This window comes from Aegilops tauschii, chromosome 6 (genome assembly GCF_002575655.3).
Source record: "Aegilops tauschii subsp. strangulata cultivar AL8/78 chromosome 6, Aet v6.0, whole genome shotgun sequence".
Taxonomy (NCBI): domain Eukaryota; kingdom Viridiplantae; phylum Streptophyta; class Magnoliopsida; order Poales; family Poaceae; genus Aegilops; species Aegilops tauschii.
This window is the reverse complement of record NC_053040.3, coordinates 410,819,932-410,840,717: the sequence shown is the minus strand read 5'-3', so window position 1 is coordinate 410,840,717 and position 20,786 is coordinate 410,819,932. Positions and strand designations below refer to the sequence as shown.

The following is a 20,786-nucleotide window of genomic DNA, read 5'->3' as shown; positions in this document are numbered from 1 at the left end:
ACATGTCACTAGAACATGATACTCTTCGAGCACGGAGCCTCTATTAAACGACCGCCCTATAAGACTTCTTCAAAATAGTGCCCGACCGATATCCGGCCTACGGCCGAACTCTGGGTTGCAATAGCGGTGGCCTCCATCTCTGCCCAGTATGTCTTGACACGGGCAAGAGCCATCCGCGCACCCTCTATGCACGCCGACCTCTTCACAGTGTCGATATGCGGCACAACACCAAGGAATCGTTGCACTAAGCCAAAATAACTATTCGGCCTTGGTCCTTCCGGCCAAAGATGATCCACAATAGACCTCATGGCAAGCCCGGACAACCTATGGAGCTCGGCCCACTCGGCCATTTGCTCATTTAACAGCAGCGGATGCGCCGGAGCATTGAACTGCGACCAGAACAACTTTTCCACTTCGTGATCTTTTTTATCTTTGAAAAACTTGGTCGCATCAGCAGCACTTGCTGCCAAATCCAGGTACGCATCCGCAGAACTCCATAATTGATCCAAAAGGGCATACTTAGGATCTCCGAACTTCATCCGCAACAAAAAGGGCTTCCCAGCCGTGATATCTCCGGCTTGACGTAGCTCCTCCTTCGCCGCTCTGATTTTAGAGCAGGCTTCCTTGGCTGCTACCGTGGCTTTCTCCAGGTCCGCTGTCTTCGTTTGGCTTTCCTTTTCAAGAAGCTCATAACGGTCGGCGGCATCTTTCAGCTCAACAGCCATCTTGGCTATTTTCTCTTTGCTCTGGCAATGCACAGCCTGTTCGGCTCTTAGCTCTTCGACCGCCTTTAGGACAGCCGCATCACTCTTCCTGGCTTGTTCCTTGGCTCGGGCAAGTTCCGCCCGAAGGGTCTCCACGGCGATAGCTCCATCTGTAGTCACAACATATTACAGATACTAGCATCATGCTCCTCTTAATATGTGTTGATCATAGGAGAATACATACCCTGTGCCTCGTCAAGCCGCTTGTAGCACGATGTCGGCATCTACCGCATCAAGTTGTCGCTTCAGTTCGGCAAACTCACCAGTCTGGCTAGCCACCGGACCCTTAGCCGCCTGCACGTGAAAGCAGCACGGTTATTACCTGGGACTATGATCCTCTATTTGCCGTCTTTTTCGACAGCAACCAGAGTCTCAGGGGCTACTATCTGCATAGGGCACACCTAGCGTGTGCGGTACCGTCAAAAAATATATATTACTTTGCGTACCTCAAAGCCTCTCAGCAGGCTCATAAAAGCTTCATGCAACCCGCTTTTGGCGGATGAAATCCTCTCAACCACCGTACCCATTGGCGTACGATGCGCTTCTGAGATAGCCGCTTGCTCCAGAAGATTCATCAGTACGTCTGGTCGCGCACCGGACAGTCCCGGACTCTTTCTGTTGCTCTCCTTAGGAGCCGAATACTCCAGACTTTGGGTGGCCGAAGGGTTACCCTCTGGCCTTGGCGGATCAGGAGAAATCCTCTGTGACGACACCTCAGGGTCGTCCGCGTCACGAGGCGGGGAGGCACGGGGAGGTGTTTCGCTCTCCATCATCTCCGGAAGAAGATCCCCCGAAGACGAACTCTGTTGAGAGGGGCTACGATCCGAACTACAAGACATACGTCTCGGTTATTGTTCTCAGAAATGAAGCAGGGTATATTTACTATAAAGTACTTTTGTTTACTTACAGCTCGGTGGAGGGCTGGTCCCCTTGCGGGTACTGTGCGGTAAGGATGCCCTCCGGGGTAGGGCCCTCTGACGAAGGTTTCTTCCCTCGTTTGAAAACCATTGTTTCCAAGTCTTCAGAGGCGGCCCTGTTCCTTCCTTGGGGAGAGGGAATTTTAGATTCTTCTCCCCGGCTATCCTCCTTCACGGAGGCACTAATTCCCCCGGTTTGGATGAATAATGAGTGAGGCTCGCTTTCGGCTTCTTTGTTCCTCCCTTTATCTTCCCCTGATGGCGCTTGATAAGGCGCAAGCTCAAGCATCTTGGCTAGTACAGGATCCGATGAGCCCTCGGGAAGGGGGGCCGAACACCTGATCATCTTCGCCTTTTTTATCCAGCCCTGGTCAAAAGGCGACTTTTCAGAATGATGTTGTGGTAAATTAAAAGACAACGTGTTCAGCTGCGGAATTACTTACTTGGGTGTCTGGACGATTGCAGTTCAGACCCGCATCCTCGGTGGTGTCCGGACACTTTATTCGTGATCCGAAGAACAATACATACATCTCTTCGAGCGTCGCGCTGAAGAATTGCTGAATAGTTCGCGGTCCTTCCGGGTTGAACTCCCACATACGGAGAGGTCGACGTTGGCATGGCAGGACCCGACGAACTAGCATGACTTGCATTACCTTGACAAGGCTGACATCTCCCTTGAAGAGATCTCGGATGCGGCTCTGCAACGTCGGCACATCATTAGCTGGCCCCCAGTCCAGCCCTTTGTTGACCCATGACGCCAATTGTGGCGGGGGCCCGGACGGAAGGCGGGGGCAGCTACCCACTTAGCGCTTCGGGGAGCGGTGATGTAAAACCACTCCCGCTGCCAGGGTTGGAAAAAGCGTTATTAGGCGTACGCCTAGGTGCGCTGAAGCGCTCGGCGACAGCCCACCGCGTAGACTTGGGCCTAATCGGTGCTCTAGGCGGGCCCATCGCTTAGGCGGATCCAGGCGTGTGCCTAAGCGCGATGAAGCGAAGAAAAGCGGCGAGGAGGCGGCACAAGGCAGAGCAAGGCGGGCCGGAGATGGAATCGGAGAGGTTACAAGCCTGGGCGGGAAGGTGGCAAGAAGATCGCGAGAGGATGGAGAAGATTGCGGGAAGTTTGCTGGCAGAGGAAAGGAGAGATTTGGCTAGACTTTGGATATATATACACTGAAAAGGGTGGCGGCGGCTGGATCTATTCCGTCCTCGCTTCGTCCTCCGGCCGCCGAGACGAAGAGATTCACCTCATCCTCTCACCATGCAGCCATGACTTCTTCCTCCTCTCCATCCCTCTGCTCGACGACAAGCTGAGATCCGGTCTTCTTCCCTGCTACAGGTGAGCTACCAATTCGATTTTGTCTGTCCCTTCTCTTCTCGTGTATTCACTGTGCCTGTGTACTGCCTCTGCATCGTCCCCTGGATTGCTAGTTTGTTGCTACTTGCTGCCCTGTCCCTCGCATGGAATCACTTGATCTGCACTTTATGTATTGATATTGATTTATCTAGTTTGTTAATTGGGTGCTGTTTGATCCATCCCTGGCGGATCTAGGATTGCAGCGCAGGGGTGCCACTCAATAAAAAAAATTGTGCAGAGATCTCACAATTTAAATGTCATGTCAGCATCACGTAGTACCATAATCGAGTCAACAAAAGAAATGATAGTTAGTTTGTTCGATCTGCAACTGATTTATACATGCCTTGATGCTGTTGTGTCTGAATTTGCTCATGCATTTACAAGATGTAACAAATACAGTAAGAAGCAATTAGTATTTGGGCATAAACAATATAGTGGGAGACAGGAACTATGCTCAGGCTCAAGGTAAAAGCTGCTCCTGGCCTGGGTCAATGCCTTTGGTCTCGCCTAGTCTGTCACCGCAATCCGGCATGCCCGTGCTCGCCGGCAGCCAGCTCGGCAGCCTGCAGTGCTCCCTCTGCCTGACCTACGCCTATTGCCGCTGGCCGTTGCACCAAATGACCTGACCATCCTAGACTCTGAACCTATGAAATTTTCTTTACTGATCACTTCTAATGGAATAAGACATGACTGAAAATAATAGTAACTTTGTGATGCAGTTGTACTCGACAACTCATCCGACGAGGAGGTTAAAGTGGGCTGGTCATATCTAGCGCCTGAAGAAGCAAGGCAAGTATCCACTAGTCTGAAGGTAATCATTCTATGCACTATTCATGTTAATAAGTTCCTTCTATGACTGTCTCAGTTCATAAGTTATATACATGGCATGATGCCAAGATGTGATACTGGACGTTACTAGTAGTCTAGTACTACTGTACTAGTATAGAAGTAGGATCATATTCTATTGCATGGTGCCAAAATGTGACAGTGACATAGCTGCTACTAGTACACTAGTCTAAAAGTAGGATCATATGCGTGTGAGTGTGGCTGCTAGTAATCTTGAATGTAGAGATATGAGGTTATTTATATCACATGATACTTCAAATTAGTATATCAGAGGAGTTGTTCAGTTTGTATAAAAAGGAAATTGCTTCTGGATCGGTATTGAGCATTGCAAGACAAAATAAGTTTCGAATGCAACACATTTATGAGCTTATGCAAAAAATATGTTCTTATGGTTTCCTCCATGGTGGTTTTTGTATTATCGATTTACTTCACAACATAAAGTTTCTTGGAAGTTTGTGCTATGATTTTCTCTTCTGTTGCCTAATGCCAAGATGCAACACCAGCCAGAACTAGTCCTAGTGTAAAAGTAGGATCATATGTATGTGGTTGCTGGTAATCTTTACTGTGGAGACTAGAGGTTCATTAATCAGAGGGTTGTTTAGTCGGTATAAAAACGGATTTGCTTCTGGATCTGTATCGAGCATTGCAGCCTTGCAGGACTAAATAAGTTCCCAATGCAATTATGCAACAAATTTATAAACTTGTAATGCAAAAAATTATGTTCTTTGGTTTCCCTCATTGTAGTTCTTGTATTTTGTATTTTAGTTTGTTTTGCTTGGAATCTCTCCATAGGCAGCTTCCTACCTATTTCATATTTGATCTGCATATACTATGAATTTATGATATTATAACTTATATTGCTTTGCTTCTGTCTTCTTCTGTAAAAATCATATACCTAATTAAGTGGGTAATGATTTATCTTCTACTGTATGTTTTTCGGATGTGGACACGCGCACACCCGTACAGACATACTATATTGCATTTTTTGCTTTGATTATTATCTTGATTTATGCCTACTTGTGGTCTCCACTTTGATAGATCTGGTCCATATTTTTTATCATTATCGATGTGAATTACTGAACTATTGCTGCTGTGTATTCGAGCATTTGTAGGATGTTGGAGACAAATATAACATCAATGTTGCTGGAAGAGAATGCCCGTAAGAGAAAGTCGGATGATGTGGGATGGGAGTATGGGAGTCTAGCCGATGTTTCCAACAAGGACAAAGTGAAGTGTTTGTTTTGTAACCATGTGATCATTGGAGGTGTTTATCGTCACAAGCAGCATGTGGCTCACGTTGGTAATTTTGTGGCTAAATGCAAGAAAAGCTCGCAGGAAGCTAAAGATAGGTGCAGGAAATCTCTTGAGGAGGCATCTAAGAAGAGGAGGGAAAAGACTTCTCGTGAGCTAGAGCTCAGAGAAGGCATGAATATTTCTCGTGTTGGAGATGCTGAAGTTACTTGTATTGGAAGCGCCGAGCCACACAAGATAGGTCCCATTGACAGTGGACACATCCTATTGATCCTAAATTAACTCAAGTTGTGCGTCTGTGTGGAACTATCCCTGTTGTGACTTGAGAGAAGTCTTTCAAATAAGATTCTAGGAATAAAGTACTTGTGAACTTGAGCTCATAATTTATAATGCTATATGCCATATTGGGTCTTGCGTGATGTTTGCCTTAAGTATATTTGAATATTTGATGTTCCTATGTTACTGCTACTTCCCTTGAGTAGATCATTTTTAGTTATTCACGTTGTTGTGATGTACTCCCTCCATCCCATGATATAAGATCTGAATATAAGATCTTATATCATGGGATGGAGGAAGTATCTTATTATCATTTAATTGTCCTAACCTACTGTAGTAGAAAATGCCTAAGGCTATGCCTAGACAAAAAATTGTCCTCCTAACCTGCTACCATACAAAACGCCTTGGCTCGCCTAGGCTACGCCTAGGCAGGCTAGGCGCTAGGCAGAGAGTCATTGCCCGCCTACCGCCTAGCGCTTTTTCCAACCTTGCCCGCTGCCATAACTTGGATGTCTCCGGGAAGGAACCCTTTGGCCATGGAGCATCGGCGCCTTTGTTTATTATGGTGCCTCCGCACTCTGCGTGTCGCCCCTCAATCATCTTCAGCTTCACATTGAAGGTTTTGAGCCATAAGCCGAAGTGTGGGGTGATGCGGAGGAAGGCTTCACACACGACGATGAACGACGAGATGTGAAGGATGGAATCCGGAGCCAGATCATGGAAATCGAGCCCGTAGTAGAACATAAGCCCTCTGACAAAGGGATCAAGACTAAAGCCTAGCCCTCGAAGGAAGTGGGAAATAAATACGACACTCTCGTTGGGTTCGGGAGTGGGGATGACTTGCCCTCGAGCAGGCAGCCTGTGTGAGATTTCGGCGGTCAGATACCTGGCTTCTCTTAGCTTCTTGATGTCCTCCTCTATGACAGAGGAGGGCATCCACCGACCTTGAAGGTTGGATCCGGACATGACTGAAGGTCCGAAGTGCCTAGCCTGAGCCTTGGGTGTTGGAACTCGAGGTGGGGGAAGGATTCGATTGAGTGCGAGAAGAAAAGGACAGGCCTTGGCCCCTTTATAAAGAGGGTGAATATCAAGCGTCCTCCGCGTGGCCTTTTGGAACTTGCCTAAAATCGAGGAGTCATACCAGCAGGCACGATGGAGTTATCCACGCCCGTATTGATGAGAATCCCGTGAAAAAAGTGACACGATCTCTGCTTCGACAGGACGTGCCAATAAAACCGCCTCGCAACACGTGCAGTGGCAGGCTCGGAAAAATGGTTCGTCATGACCAGACCGTGGCAGTACGTCACGTTATGAAAAGCTGTCAGCAGATTAGATTTGTGGAAATATTATTCTCTCTACGGTGGTATGTGGAATTTGTTTTGCAGAGCCGGACACTATCCTTGTGTTCAAAATCTTCTATGGAGTATTCGGAGGAGGAACCCGCCTTGCAATGCCGAAGACAATCTGCGCGCCGGACTCATCGTAGTTGAAGCCTGGTTCATGGGCTACTGAGGGAGTCCTGGATTAGGGGGTCCTCGGACTGCCAGACTATATCCTTTGGCCGGACTGTTGGACTATGAAGATACAAGATTGAAGACTTCGACCCGTGTCTGGATGGGACTCTCCTTGGCGTGGAAGGCAAGCTTGGCAATACGGATATGTAGATCTCCTCCTTTGCAACCGACTCTGTATAACCCTAGCCCCCTCCGGTGTCTATATAAACCGGAGGGTTTAATCCGTAGGACAACAACAATCATACCATAGGCTAGCTTCTAGGGTTTAGCCTCTACGATCTCGTGGTAGATCAACTCTTGTAATACTCATATCATCAAGATCAATCAAGCAGGAAGTAGGGTATTACCTCCATCGAGAGGGCCCGAACCTGGGTAAACATCGTGTCCCCCGCCTCCTGTTACCATCCACCTTAGACGCACAGTTCTGGATCCCCTACCCGAGATCCGCCGGTTTTGACACCGACACCTACCCCCCTAGGCGCGCCCTCCACCCTCGTGGGCCTCTCGTGGCTCCCCTGACGTATTTCTTCCTCCTATATATACCAATATACCCTAAAACCTTCGGGGAATAGAATAGATCGGGAGTTCCGCCGCCACAAGCCTCTGTAGCCACAAAAACCAATCGGGACCCTGTTCCGGCACCCTGCCGGAGGGGGGAACCCTCACCGGTGGCCATCTTCATCATCCCGGCGCTCTCCATGACGAGGAGGGAGTAGTTCACCCTCGGGGCTGAGGGTATGTACTAGTAGCTATGTGTTTGATCTCTCTCTCTCTCTCTCTCTCTCTCTCTCTCTCTCTCTCTCTCGTGTTCTTGAGGTGATACGATCTTGATGTATCGCGAGCTTTGCTATTGTAGTTCGATCTTATGATGTTTCTCCCCCTCTACTCTCTTGTAATGGATTGAGTTTCCCCTTTGAAGTTATATTATCGGATTGAGTCTTTAAGGATTTGAGAACACTTGATGTATGTCTTGCGTGGGATACCCGTGGTGACAATGGGGTATTCTATTGATCTAGTTGATGTATGTTTTGGTGATCAACTTGCGGGCTCCGCCCATGAACCTACGCATAGGGGTTGGCACACGTTTTCGTCTTGACTTTCCGGTAGAAACTTTGGGGCACTCTTTGAGGTTCTATGTGTTGGTTGAATAGATGAATCTGAGATTGTGTGATGCATATCGTATAATCATACCCATGGATACTTGAGGTGACATTGGAGTATCTAGGTGACATTAGGGTTTTGGTTGATGTGTGTCTTAAGGTGTTATTTTACTACAAACTCTAGGGCTGTTTGTGACACTTATAGGAATAGCCCAATGGATTGATCAGAAAGAATAACTTTGAGGTGGTTTCGTACCCTACAATAATCTCTTCGTTTGTTCTCTGCTATTAGTGACTTTGGAGTGACTCTTTGTTGCATGTTGAGGGATATTTATATGATCCAATTATGTTATTATTGTTGAGAGAACTTGCACTAGTGAAAGTATGAACCCTAGGCCTTGTTTCCTAGCATTGCAATACCGTTTACGCTCACTTTTATCATTAGTTACCTTGCTGTTTTTTATTTTCAGATTATAAATACTCGTATCTACCATCCATATTGCACTTGTATCACCATCTCTTTGCCGAACTAGTGCACCTATACAATTTACCATTGTATTGGGTGTGTTGGGCACACAAGAGACTGTTTGTTATTTGGTTGCAGGGTTGTTTGAGAGAGACCATCTTCATCCTACACCTCCCATGGATTGATAAACCTTAAGTCATCCACTTGAGGGAAATTTGCTACTCTCCTACAAACCTCTGCACTTGGAGGCCCAACAACGTCTACAAGGAGAAGGTTGTGTAGTAGACATCATCCTACTAGGACTCCCAAGTCCTAGTAGGATTCCCCTTTTCCTTTCTGGAGTAGGAGAGAAGAAAGAGGGAAAGAGAGAGTGATTAGGAAAGGGCAAGGGGGGGGGGGGTGGCGCGCCCTTTCCCCTAGTCCAATTCGGACCCATGGGGGCGCCTCCTTCCCTTTGGCCTGCCTCCTCTATTCCCGTATGGCCCAATAAGGCCCAATACTTCTCCCGGCGAATTCCCGTAACTCTCCGGTACTCCGAAAAATTCCCGAATCACTTGGAACCTTTCCGATGTCCGAATATAGACTTCCAATATATCGATCTTTACGTCTCGACCATTTCGAGACTCCTCGTCATGTCTGAGATCTCATCCGGGACTCCAAACAACCTTTGGTACATCAAATCACATAACTCATAATACAAATCGTCATCGAACGTTAAGCGTGCGGACCCTACGGGTCTGAGAACTATGTAGACATGACCGAGACACATCTCCGGTCAATAACCAATAGTGGAATCTGGGTGCTCATATTGGCTCCTACATATTCTACGAAGATCTTTATCGGTCAAACTGCATAACAATATACGTTGTTCCCTTTGTCATCGGTATGTTACTTGCCCGAGATTCGATCGTCGGTATCACCATACCTAGTTCAATCTCGTTACCGGCAAGTCTCTTTACTCGTTCTGTAATGCATCATCCTGCAACTAACTCATTATCCACAATGCTTGCAAGGCTTATAGTGATGTGCATTACCGAGAGGGCCCAGAGATACCTCTCTGACAATCGGAGTGACAAATCCTAATCTCGATCTATGCCAACTCAACAAACACCATCGGAGACACCTGTAGAGCACCTTTAGAATCACCCAGTTACGTTGTGACATTTGGTAGCACACAAAGTGTTCCTCCGGTATTCGGGAGTTGCGTAATCTCATAGTCATAGGAACATGTATATGTCATGAAGAAAGCAATAGCAACATACTAAACGATCAAGTGCTAAGCTAACGGAATGGGTCAAATCAATCACATCATTCTCTAATGATGTGATCCCGTTAATCAAATGATAACTCATGTCTATGGCTAGGAAACTTAACCATCTTTGATTCAACGAGCTAGTCAAGTAGAGGCATACTAGTGACACTCTGTTTGTCTATGTATTCACACATGTACTAAGTTTCCGGTTAATACAATTCTAGCATGAATAATAAACATTTATCATGATATAAGGAAATAAATAATAACTTTATTATTGCCTCCAGGGCATATTTCCTTCATCACGTTCGCCACTTTGGTAATTTGATATGTGGGTGGACCGGTGCTTGGGTGATGTTCTTACTTGAAGGAGCCCCCACTTATGATTACCCCCTCTCGCAAGTATCCGCAACTACGAAAGAGGAATTAAGATAAATCTAACCATGGCATGAACATATGAATCCAAATCGCCCCCTTACGGAATAACACATAAACTAGGGTTTAAGCTTCTGTCACTCTAGCAACTCATCATCTACTTATTACTCCACAATGCTTTCCCTTAGGCCCAAGTATGGTTGAAAGTGCATGTGGCACTTTATTATATTTTGGTGTGATGACAATATGATTAGAGGAACTAATATCGGTTGCTAAAGTCTATCTCAGGATATTGGTTCCATGAAGATTCCATTGGACTTGTATGACCCCCCCCCCCCCCGCCCCCGAATTCAAAAAGGTTAAGGCGCGGTTTACCGATGAATTGAAGGTTTTCGTTTGGTTCGTTTTGAGACGTAGGAAAAACCGCACTATCAAGAAGGGTCATTGTGGAAGAAATGTCGCGTGGGAATGCCTCCTATATTCATACACCTCCATCATTATTCCTCGTTGAGTTGTGCTTTGTTACGGTGTCCTATGAGGTTCTTCAGTAAGTTTCTGGACACCCCGTGTGCACGGGGTCTCTGATCCCCGTGCGCAGGGGGTGCCACGAAAGTTACTGGACACCCCATGCGCACGGGGCTAACTTGGCCCGTGCGCACGGGGTCCAACGGGCAAAAATCCCCACCCGACCAAGAACACTATAAAAGCCCCCTTCTTCCACCTCCAACCCCAACCCTAATGTCTTGTTGAGCTCCACCATTTCTACACCTCCATTTGATCATTACTCTCAATCCCTCCACCCAAACTTGTTGAAACTTTGGGGATTGGGAGAGCAAGACCCGATCTACACTTTGACCAAACCAAATCGTGTTCCCCACAATATTTGTCCACCATTGACTCGTTACTCTTGGAGCTTGGGCTACTAGGCGGTTAGAGGTTCCTCCGGAAGCTTCCTTTCTTGTGGTGTGCTTCGGAGAAGTTTGTAAAGGTGTGGTGGTCGCCTTCAAGACCAACCCCGAGTGATTCGAGGATCATCCATTGGGGGTGACTCGAATGAGATTAAAGTGAGCCTTCGATGACGTTCCGTAAGCTTTGGCTCTGGCAGCGCTCCAAATCTGGTGGAAGAGGAGGCTCTAGTACCTGTGGGTTGCTAGTAGTGTTGATTACTCCTTGTAGTTGATGCTAGTTGGTTTATCTGGTGGAAGATTATATTTTCAGATCCTTAATGATAATTAATACTCCTCTAATTATGATTATGAATATGCTTTGTGAGTAGTTATGTTTGTTCCTGAGGACATGGGAGAAGTCTTGTTATAAGTAATCATGTGAATTTGGTATTCGTTCGATATTTTGATGAGATGTATGTTGTCTCTCCTCTAGTGGTGTTATATGAACGTCGACTACATGACACTTCACCATTATTTGGGCCTAGGGGAAGGCATTGTGAAGTAAATAAGTAGATGATGGGTTGCTAGAGTGACCGAAGCTTAAACCCTAGTTTATGCGTTGGTTCGTAAGGGGCTAATTTGGATCCATATGTTTCCTGCTATGGTTAGGTTTACCTTAATTCTTATTTCGTAGTTACGGATGCTTGCGAGAGGGGTTAATCATAAGTGGGAGGCTTGTCCAAGGAAGGGCAGCACCCAAGCACCGGTCTACCCACATATCAAATTATCAAAGTAATGAACGCGAAGCATATGAGCATGATGAAAACTAACTTGACAACAATTCCCATGTGTCCTTGGGAGCGCTTTGCTTTATATAAGAGTTTGTCCAGGCTTGTCCTTTGCTACAAAAAGGATTGGTCCACCTTGCTGCACCTTAGTTACTTTATTTACTTGTTACCCGTTACGAATTGTCTTATCACAAAACGATCTGTTATCGATAATTTCAGTGCTTGCAGAGAATACCTTGCTGAAAACCACTTGTCATTTCCTTCTGCTCCTCGTTGGGTTCGACACTCTTATCGAAAGGACTACGATAGATCCCCTATACTTGTGGGTCATCAGTCGACCGTATCGATCCTTTCAATGGTGAAGCGTCATGTAGTCGATGTTCACATGACACCACTAAAGGAAGCAACAACATACATGTCATCAAAATATCGAACGAATACCAAATTCACATGATTACTTATAACAAGACTTCTCCCATGTCCACAAGAACAAAAGTAACTACTCACAAATCATATTCATGTTCGAGATTAGAGGAGTATTGAATATCAGTAAGGATCTGAACATATAATATTCCACCAAATAAACTAACTAGCATCACCTACAAGATGTAATGAACACTACTAGAAGCCCACAGGTACCACCATGAGGTTTTGAGACAAAGATTGAATACAAGAGATGAACTAGGGTGTGAGGTGAGATGGTGCTGGTGAATATGTTGATGAAAATGGGTCCTCCCATGATGAGAGGATCGTTCTTGATGTAGATGGCTTCGATTTCTCCCTCCCAGAAGGAAGTATCCCTGGCGGAATCGCTCCGCCAGAGAGCAAAAGTGCTCCTACCCAGGTTCTGTTGGGTTCCGGGCTCCGCAGACCCTAGATAGATTCAAACTCTGGGGTGCGTGCAAAGAACTCAACCACCCCAGCCTGCCTACTTGTCGCTCTCACGGCCTACCTCGATGAACTGGAAAGAAATGGGACAAGGCAGTTGCTACCTCTTGAGCACTGCGTTGGTTTTCCCTTGAAGAGGAAAGGGTGATGCAGCAAAGTAGTGTAAGTATTTCCCTCAGTTTTTGAGAACCAAGGTATCAATCCAGTAGGAGGCCACACACGAGTCCCTTGCACCTACACAAACAAATAAATCCTCGCAACCAACGCAATAAAGGGGTTGTCAATCCCTTCACGGTCACTTACGAGAGTGAGATCTGATAGATATGATAAGATAATATTTTTGGTATTTTTATGATAACGATGCAAAGTAAAGAAAGCAAAAATAAAAACGACGCCAGAAATAACTTGTTGACGGGAGATTAGTATGATGGAAAACAGACCCGGGGGCCATAGGTTTCACTAGTGGCTTCTCTCAAGAGCATAAGTATTACGGTGGGTGAACAAATTACTGTTGAGCAATTGACAGAATTGAGCATAGTTATGAGAATATCTAGGTATGATCATGTATATAGGCATCACGTCCGAGACAAGTAGACCGACTCCTGCCTGCATCTACTACTATTACTCAACACATCGACCGCTATCCAACATGCATCTAGAGTATTAAGTTCATAAGAATAGAGTAACGCTTTAAGTAAGATGACATGATGTAGAGGGATAAACTCATGCAATATGATACAAACCCCATCTTTTTATCCTTGATGGCAACAATACAATACGTGCCTTGCTGCCCCTACTGTCACTGGGAAAGGACACCGCAGGATTGAACCCAAAGCTAAGCACTTCTCCCATTGCAAGAAAGATCAATCTAGTAGGCCAAACCAAACTGATAATTCGAAGAGACTTACAAAGATAACCAATCATACATAAAAGAATTCAGAGAAGATTCAAATATTCTTCATAGATAAACTTGATCATAAACCCACAATTCATCAGTCTCGACAAACACACCGCAAAAGAAGATTACATCGAATAGATCTCCACAAGAGAAGGGGAGAACATTGTATTGAGATCCAAAAAGAGAGAAGAAGCCATCTAGCTAATAACTATGGACCCGAAGGTCTGAGGTAAACTACTCACACATCATCGGAGAGGCTATGGTGTTGATGTAGAAGCCCTCCGTGATCGATGCCCCCTCCGGCGGAGCTCCGGAAAATTCCCCAAGATGGGATCTCACGGGTACAGAAGGTTGCGGCGGTGGAATTAGGTTTTTGGCTCCATATCTGTTAGTTTGGGGGTACGTAGGTATATATAGGAGGAAGAAGTACGTCGGTGGAGCAACATGGGGCCCACGAGGGTGGAGGGCGCGCCCCCCTACCTCGTGCCCTCCTGGTTGATGTCTTGACGTAGGGTCCAAGTCCTCTGGATCACATTCATTCCGAAAATCACGTTCCCGAAGGTTTCATTCCGTTTGGACTCCGTTTGATATTCTTTTTCTGCGAAACTCTGAAATAGGCATAAAACAGCAATTCTGGGCTGGGCCTCCGGTTAATAGGTTAGTCCCAAAAATAATATAAAAGTGTATAATAAAGCCCATTAATGTCCAAAACAGAATATAATATAGCATGGAACAATAAAAAATTATAGATACGTTGGAGACGTATCAAGCATCCCCAAGCTTAATTCCTGCTCGTCCTCGAGTAGGTAAATGATAAAAACAGAATTTTTGATGTGGAATGCTACTTGGCATAATTTCAATGCAATTCTCTTAATTGTGGTATCAATATTCAGATCCGAAAGATTCAAGACAAAAGTTTAATATTGACATAAAAATAATAATACTTCGAGCATACTAACTAATCAATTATGTCTTCTCAAAATAACATGGCCAAAGAAAATTATCCCTACAAAATCATATAGTCTGGCTATGCTCTATCTTCACCACACAAAGTATTTAAATCATGCACATCTCCGATGAAAAGCCAAGCAATTGTTTCATACTTTTGATGTTTTCAAACTTTTTCAATCTTCACTCAATACATGAGCGTGAGCCATGGACATAGCACTAGATGTGGAATAGAATGGTGGTTGTGGAGAAGACAAAAAAAGAGAAGATAGTCTCACATCAACTAGGCGTATCAACGGGCTGTGGAGATGCCCATTAATAGATATCAATGTGAGTGAGTAGGGATTGCCATGCAACGGATGTACTAGAGCTATAAGTATATGAAAGCTCAACAAAAGGAACTAAGTGGGTGTGCATCCAACTCGCTTGCTCACGAAGACCTAGGGCATTTTGACGAAGCCCATCATTGGAATATACAAGCCAAGTTCTATAATGAAAATTTCCCACTAGTATATGAAAGTGATATCATAGGAGACTCTCTATCATGAAGATCATGGTGCTACTTTGAAGCACAAGTGTGGTAAAAGGATAGTAACATTGTCCCTTCTCTCTTTTTCTCTCTCTCTTTTTTTATTTGGGATTGCTCTCTTTTTTATGGCCTCTTTTTTTTATTTAGTCCGGAGTCTCATCCCGACTTGTGGGGGAATCATAGTCTCCATCATCCTTTCCTCACTTGGGACAATGCTCTAAAAAAATATGATGATCATCACATTTTTATTTACTTCCAACTCAACAATTCCAACTCAATACTTAGAACAAAATATGACTCTATGTGAATGCCTCCGGCGGTGTACCGGGATATGTAACGAATCAAGAGTGACATGTATGAAAGAATTATGAATGGTGGCTTTGCCACAAATACGATGTCAACTACATGATGATGCGAAGCAATATGACAATGATGGAGCGTGTCATAGTAAACGGAACGATGGAAAGTTGCATGGCAATATATCTCGGAATGGCTATGGAAATGCCATGGTAGGTAGGTATGGTGGCTGTTTTGAGGAAGGTATATGGTGGGTGTATGATACCGGCGAAAAGTGGGCGGTATTAGAGAGGCTAGCAATGGTGGAAGGAAGGAAGAAAAGTGCGTATAATCCATGGACTCAACATTAGTCATAAAGAACTCATATACTTATTGCAAAAATCTACAAGTTATCAAATAAAAGTATTACGCGCATGCTCCTAGGGGGATAGATTGGTAGGAAAAGACCATCGCTCGTCCCCGACCGCCACTCATAAGGAAGACAATCAATAAATAAATCATGCTCCGACTTCATCACATAACGGTTCACCATACGTGCATGCTACGGGAATCACAAACTTTAACACAAGTATTTCTCAAATTCACAACTACTCAACTAGCATGACTCTAATATCATCATCTCCATATCTCAAAACAATTATCAAGCATCTAACTTCTCATAGTATTCAACACACTCATAAGAATTGTTTTTACTAATCTTGAATGCCTATCATAATTAAAGCAAATTACCATGCTGTTTTGTAGGACTCTCAAAATAATCTAAGTGAAGCATGAGAGAACAATAGTTTATATAAAACAAAACCACCACCGTGTTCTAAAAGATATAAGTGAAGCACTAGAGCAAAAACTATATAGCTCAAAAGATATAAGTGAAGCACATAGAGTATTCTAACAATTTCCGAATCATGTGTGTCTCTCTCAAAAGGTGTGTACAGCAAGGATGATTTTGGAAAACTAACAAACAAAGACTCAAATCATACAAGACGCTCCAAGCAAAACACATATCATGTGGTGAATAAAAATATAGCTCGAAGTAAAGTTACCGATGGAAGTAGACGAATGAGGGGATGCCTTCCGGGGCATCCCCAAGCTTTGGCTTTTTGGTGTCCTTAGATTATCTTGGGGTGCCATGGGCATCCCCAAGCTTAGGCTCTTGCCACTCCTTGTTCCATAATCCATCAAATCTTTTACCCAAAACTTGAAAACTTCACAACACAAAACTTAACAGAAAATCTCGTGAGCTCCGTTAGCGAAAGAAAACAAAACACCACTTCAAGGTACTGTAATAAACTCATTCTTTATTTATATTTGTGTTAAACCTACTGTATTCCAACTTCTCTATGGTTTATAAACTATTTTACTAGCCATAGATTCATCAAAATAAGCAAACAACACACAAAAACAGAATCTGTCAAAAACAGAACAGTCTGTAGTAATCTGTAACTAACTCAAACTTCTGGAACTCCAAAAATTCAGCCAAAATAGGACGGCCTATAAAATTTGTTTATTGATCAGCAGAAATTGGAATCAATATTTTATCACGTTCTGGTGATTTGTAACAATTATTTTCGTGAACAGAAAGTTTCTGCAATTTTCAGCAAGATCAAATAACTATCATCCAAGAAGATCCTATAGGTTAAACTTGGCACAAACACTAATTAAAACATAAAAACAAATCTAACCAGAGGCTAGATCAAATATTTATTCCTAAACAGAAGTAAAAAGCAAAAAAGTAAAAAATAAAATTGGGTTGCCTCCCAACAAGCGCTATCATTTAACGCCCCTAGCTAGGCATAATAGCAAGGATAGATCTAGGTATTGCCAACTTTGGTAGGCAATCCATAAGTGGCTCTCATGATATATTCATATGGTAATTTTATTTTCTTTCTAGGAAAGTGTTCCATGCCTTTCCTTAATGGAAATTGGAATCTAATATTTCCTTCCTTCATATCAATAATTGCACCAATCGTTCTAAGGAAAGGTCTACCAAGAATAATAGGACATGAAGGATTGCAATCTATATCAAGAACAATAAAATCTACGGGCACATAATTCCTATTTGCAATAATAAGAACATCATTAATTCTTCCCATAGGTTTCTTAATGGTGGAATCCGCAAGGTGCAAGTTTAAAGAGCAATCATCAAAATCACGAAAACCTAGCAAATCGCACAAAGTTTTTGGGATCGTGGAAACACTAGCACCCAAATCACATAAAGCATAACACTCCCGATCTTTAATTTTAATTTTAATAGTAGGTTCCCACTCATCATAAAGTTTTCTAGGGATAGAAACTTCCAACTCAAGTTTTTCTTCATAAGATTGCATCAAAGCATCAACGATATGTTTAGTAAAAGCTTTATGTTGGCTATAAGCATGTGGAGAATTTAGCATGGATTGCAACAAGGAAATACAATCTATCAAAGAGCAATTATCATAATTAAATTTATTGAAATCCAAAATAGTGGGTTCATTAATATCTAGAGTTTTGATCTCTTCAATCCCACTTTTACCAATTTTTGCATCAAGATCTAAAGACTCCGAATTTTTGGAATGCCTTCTAGGTAAAGGTGGATCATATTCAGTCCCATCATTATCAAGATTCATATTGAAAAACAAAGATTTAATAGGGGACACATCAATAACTTTTAGATCTTCATCTTTATTTTCATAGAAATTAGAAGAACACACTTTCACAAAGCAATCTTTCTTAGCACGCATCCTAGCGGTTCTTTCGTTGCACTCATCAATGGAAATTCTCATGGCTTTGAGAGACTCATTGATATCATGCTTAGGTGGAATAGATCTAATTTTCAAAGAATCAACATCAAGAGAAATTCTATCAACGTTCCTAGCCAATTCATCAACTTTAAGCAATTTTTATTCAAGCAAAGCATTGAAATTCTTTTGTGAATTCATAAATTCTTTAACACTAGTCTCAAATTCAGAAGGCATCTTATTAAAATTTCCATAAGAATTGTTGTAGGAATTACCATAATTATTAGAGGAATTACTAGGATACGGCCTAGGATTAAAGTTTCCTCTATACGCGTTGTTACCAAAATTATTCCTACCAACAAAATTCACATCCATAGATTCATTATTATTCTCAATCAAGGTAGACAAAGGCATATCATTAGGATCAGAAGAAACACTTTTAGTAGCAAATAATTTCATAAGTTCATCCATCTTTCCATTCAAAACATTAATTTCTTCTATCGCATGCACTTTTTTATTAGTGGATCTTTCAGTGTGCCATTCAGAATATTTAACCATGATATTATCTAGGAGTTTAATAGCTTCTCCTAAAGTGATTTCCATAAAAGTGCCTCCCGCGGCCGAATCTAAAAGATTTCTAGAAGCAAAATTCAATCCGTCATAATTTTTTTGTATAATCATCCACAAATTCAAACCATGTGTAGGGCAATTACGTATCATTAATTTCATCCTCTCCCAAGCTTGTGCAACATGTTCATGATCAAGTTGCTTAAAATTCATAATATCGTTTCTAAGAGAGATGATCTTAGCGGGAGGAAAATACTTAGAGATAAAAGCATCTTTGCACTTATTCCAAGAATCAATACTATTTTTAGGCAAAGATGAAAACCAAGCTTTAGCACGATCTCTAAGCGAAAAAGGAAATAGCTTCAATTTAAGAATATCATTATCCACATCTTTTTTCTTTTGCATATCACACAAATCAATGAAGCTATTAAGATGGGTAGCGGCATCTTCACTAGGAAGGCCGGCGAATTGATCTTTCATGACAAGATTCAACAAAGCAGCATTGATTTTCACAAGATTCAGTATCGGTAAGAGGAGCAATCGGAGTGCTAAGAAAATCATTATTGTATGTATTGGTAAAGTCACACAATTTAGTATTATCTTGAGCCATCGTGACAAGCAAGCAATCCAACACACGAGCAAACAAGAAGCAAGCGAGAAAAAAGCAAACGGAAAAGAGAGGACGAATAAAACGGCAAGGGTGAAGTGGGGGAGAGGAAAACGAGAGGCAAATGGCAAATAATGTAATGCGGGAGATAAGGGTTTGTGATGGGTACTTGGTATGTTGACTTTTGTGTAGACTCCCCGGCAACGGCGCCAGAAATCCTTCTTGCTACCTCTTGAGCACTGCGTTGGTTTTCCCTTGAAGAGGAAAGGGTGATGCAGCAAAGTAGCGTAAGTATTTCCCTCAGTTTTTGAGAACCAAGGTATCAATCCAGTAGGAGGCCACGCACGAGTCCCTCACACCTACACAAACAAATAAATCCTCGCAACCAACGCAGTAAAGGGGCTGTCAATCCCTTCACGGTCACTTACGAGAGTGAGATCTGATAGATATGATAAGATAATATTTTTGGTATTTTTATGATAAAGATGCAAAGTAAAGAAAGCAAAATAAAAACGGCGCCAGAAATAACTTGTTGACGGGAGATTAGTATGATGGAAAATAGACCCGGGGGCCATAGGTTTCACTAGTGGCTTCTCTCAAGAGCATAAGTATTACGGTGGGTGAACAAATTACTGTTGAGCAATTGACAGAATTGAGCATAGTTATGAGAATATCTAGGTATGATCATGTATATAGGCATCACGTCTGAGACAAGTAGACCGACTCCTGCTTGCATCTACTACTATTACTCCACACATCGACCGCTATCCAGCATGCATCTAGAGTATCAAGTTCATAAGAATAGAATAACGCTTTAAGTAAGATGACATGATGTAGAGGGATAAACTCATGCAATACACTAGTAGAAAAGGGGGCTTTTGTCCCGGTTGGTAAGGGCCTTTAGTCCCAGTTTTTGAACCGGGACTAAAGGGTCGTTACTAATGCCTCCCCCCTTTAGTCCCGGTTCTTACACAAACCGGGACTAAAGGCCGTCCACGTGGACGCAGCCTAGAGCTCCACCTTTAGTCCCGGTTGGTGTTACCAACCGGGACTAAAGGAAATTTTATGATATTTATTTTTGAAATTTTTTTTGCGATTTTTTTAATTTTTTTTTATTTTCAAATTTCTGAATTATTTTAACCTCTAATCTCTAATCACCACCCCTCATCACTGCTCAATTTATCCTCTAATCTCTAATCGCCCCTCATCATTCCAAATCATCTAACTTCTTGGACGGTCACCCATCCTCTCACTACTCCAGCCTGAGCACGCTTAACTTCCGGGTTCTACTCTCCCTCGTTTCCAAGTCTGCACTTGTTGTTTTCCTGACAATAGTAAGATGTCAATTCTATTAACCCTCAGGAATTTAGCTTGAGCATGAAGTGACACATTTCACTGTTTGAGTTTTAAACTATTGTTTTAAAAAACAGTAATTATTTAGTAACACTAATATTTCTGGAATAATTAGTTTGACCATTGTTTGACCACTGTTTGACCACAGTTTGACCAGATTTGACCAAAATTCAAAAAAACTGAAATAATTAT

The 20,786-nt window shown here is 43.1% G+C and overlaps 1 long non-coding RNA gene across 1 annotated transcript; it reads left to right on the top strand.

The window, feature by feature from the left end:
• The first annotated feature begins 2,724 nt into the window (after window positions 1–2,724).
• LOC109755625 (uncharacterized) lies at window positions 2,725–5,553 on the top strand. Its single transcript, XR_002231017.4, has 3 exons — window positions 2,725–3,017; window positions 3,755–3,846; window positions 4,994–5,553. It is a non-coding gene; the product is annotated as an uncharacterized lncRNA (long non-coding RNA).
• Window positions 5,554–20,786: the final 15,233 nt, after the last annotated feature.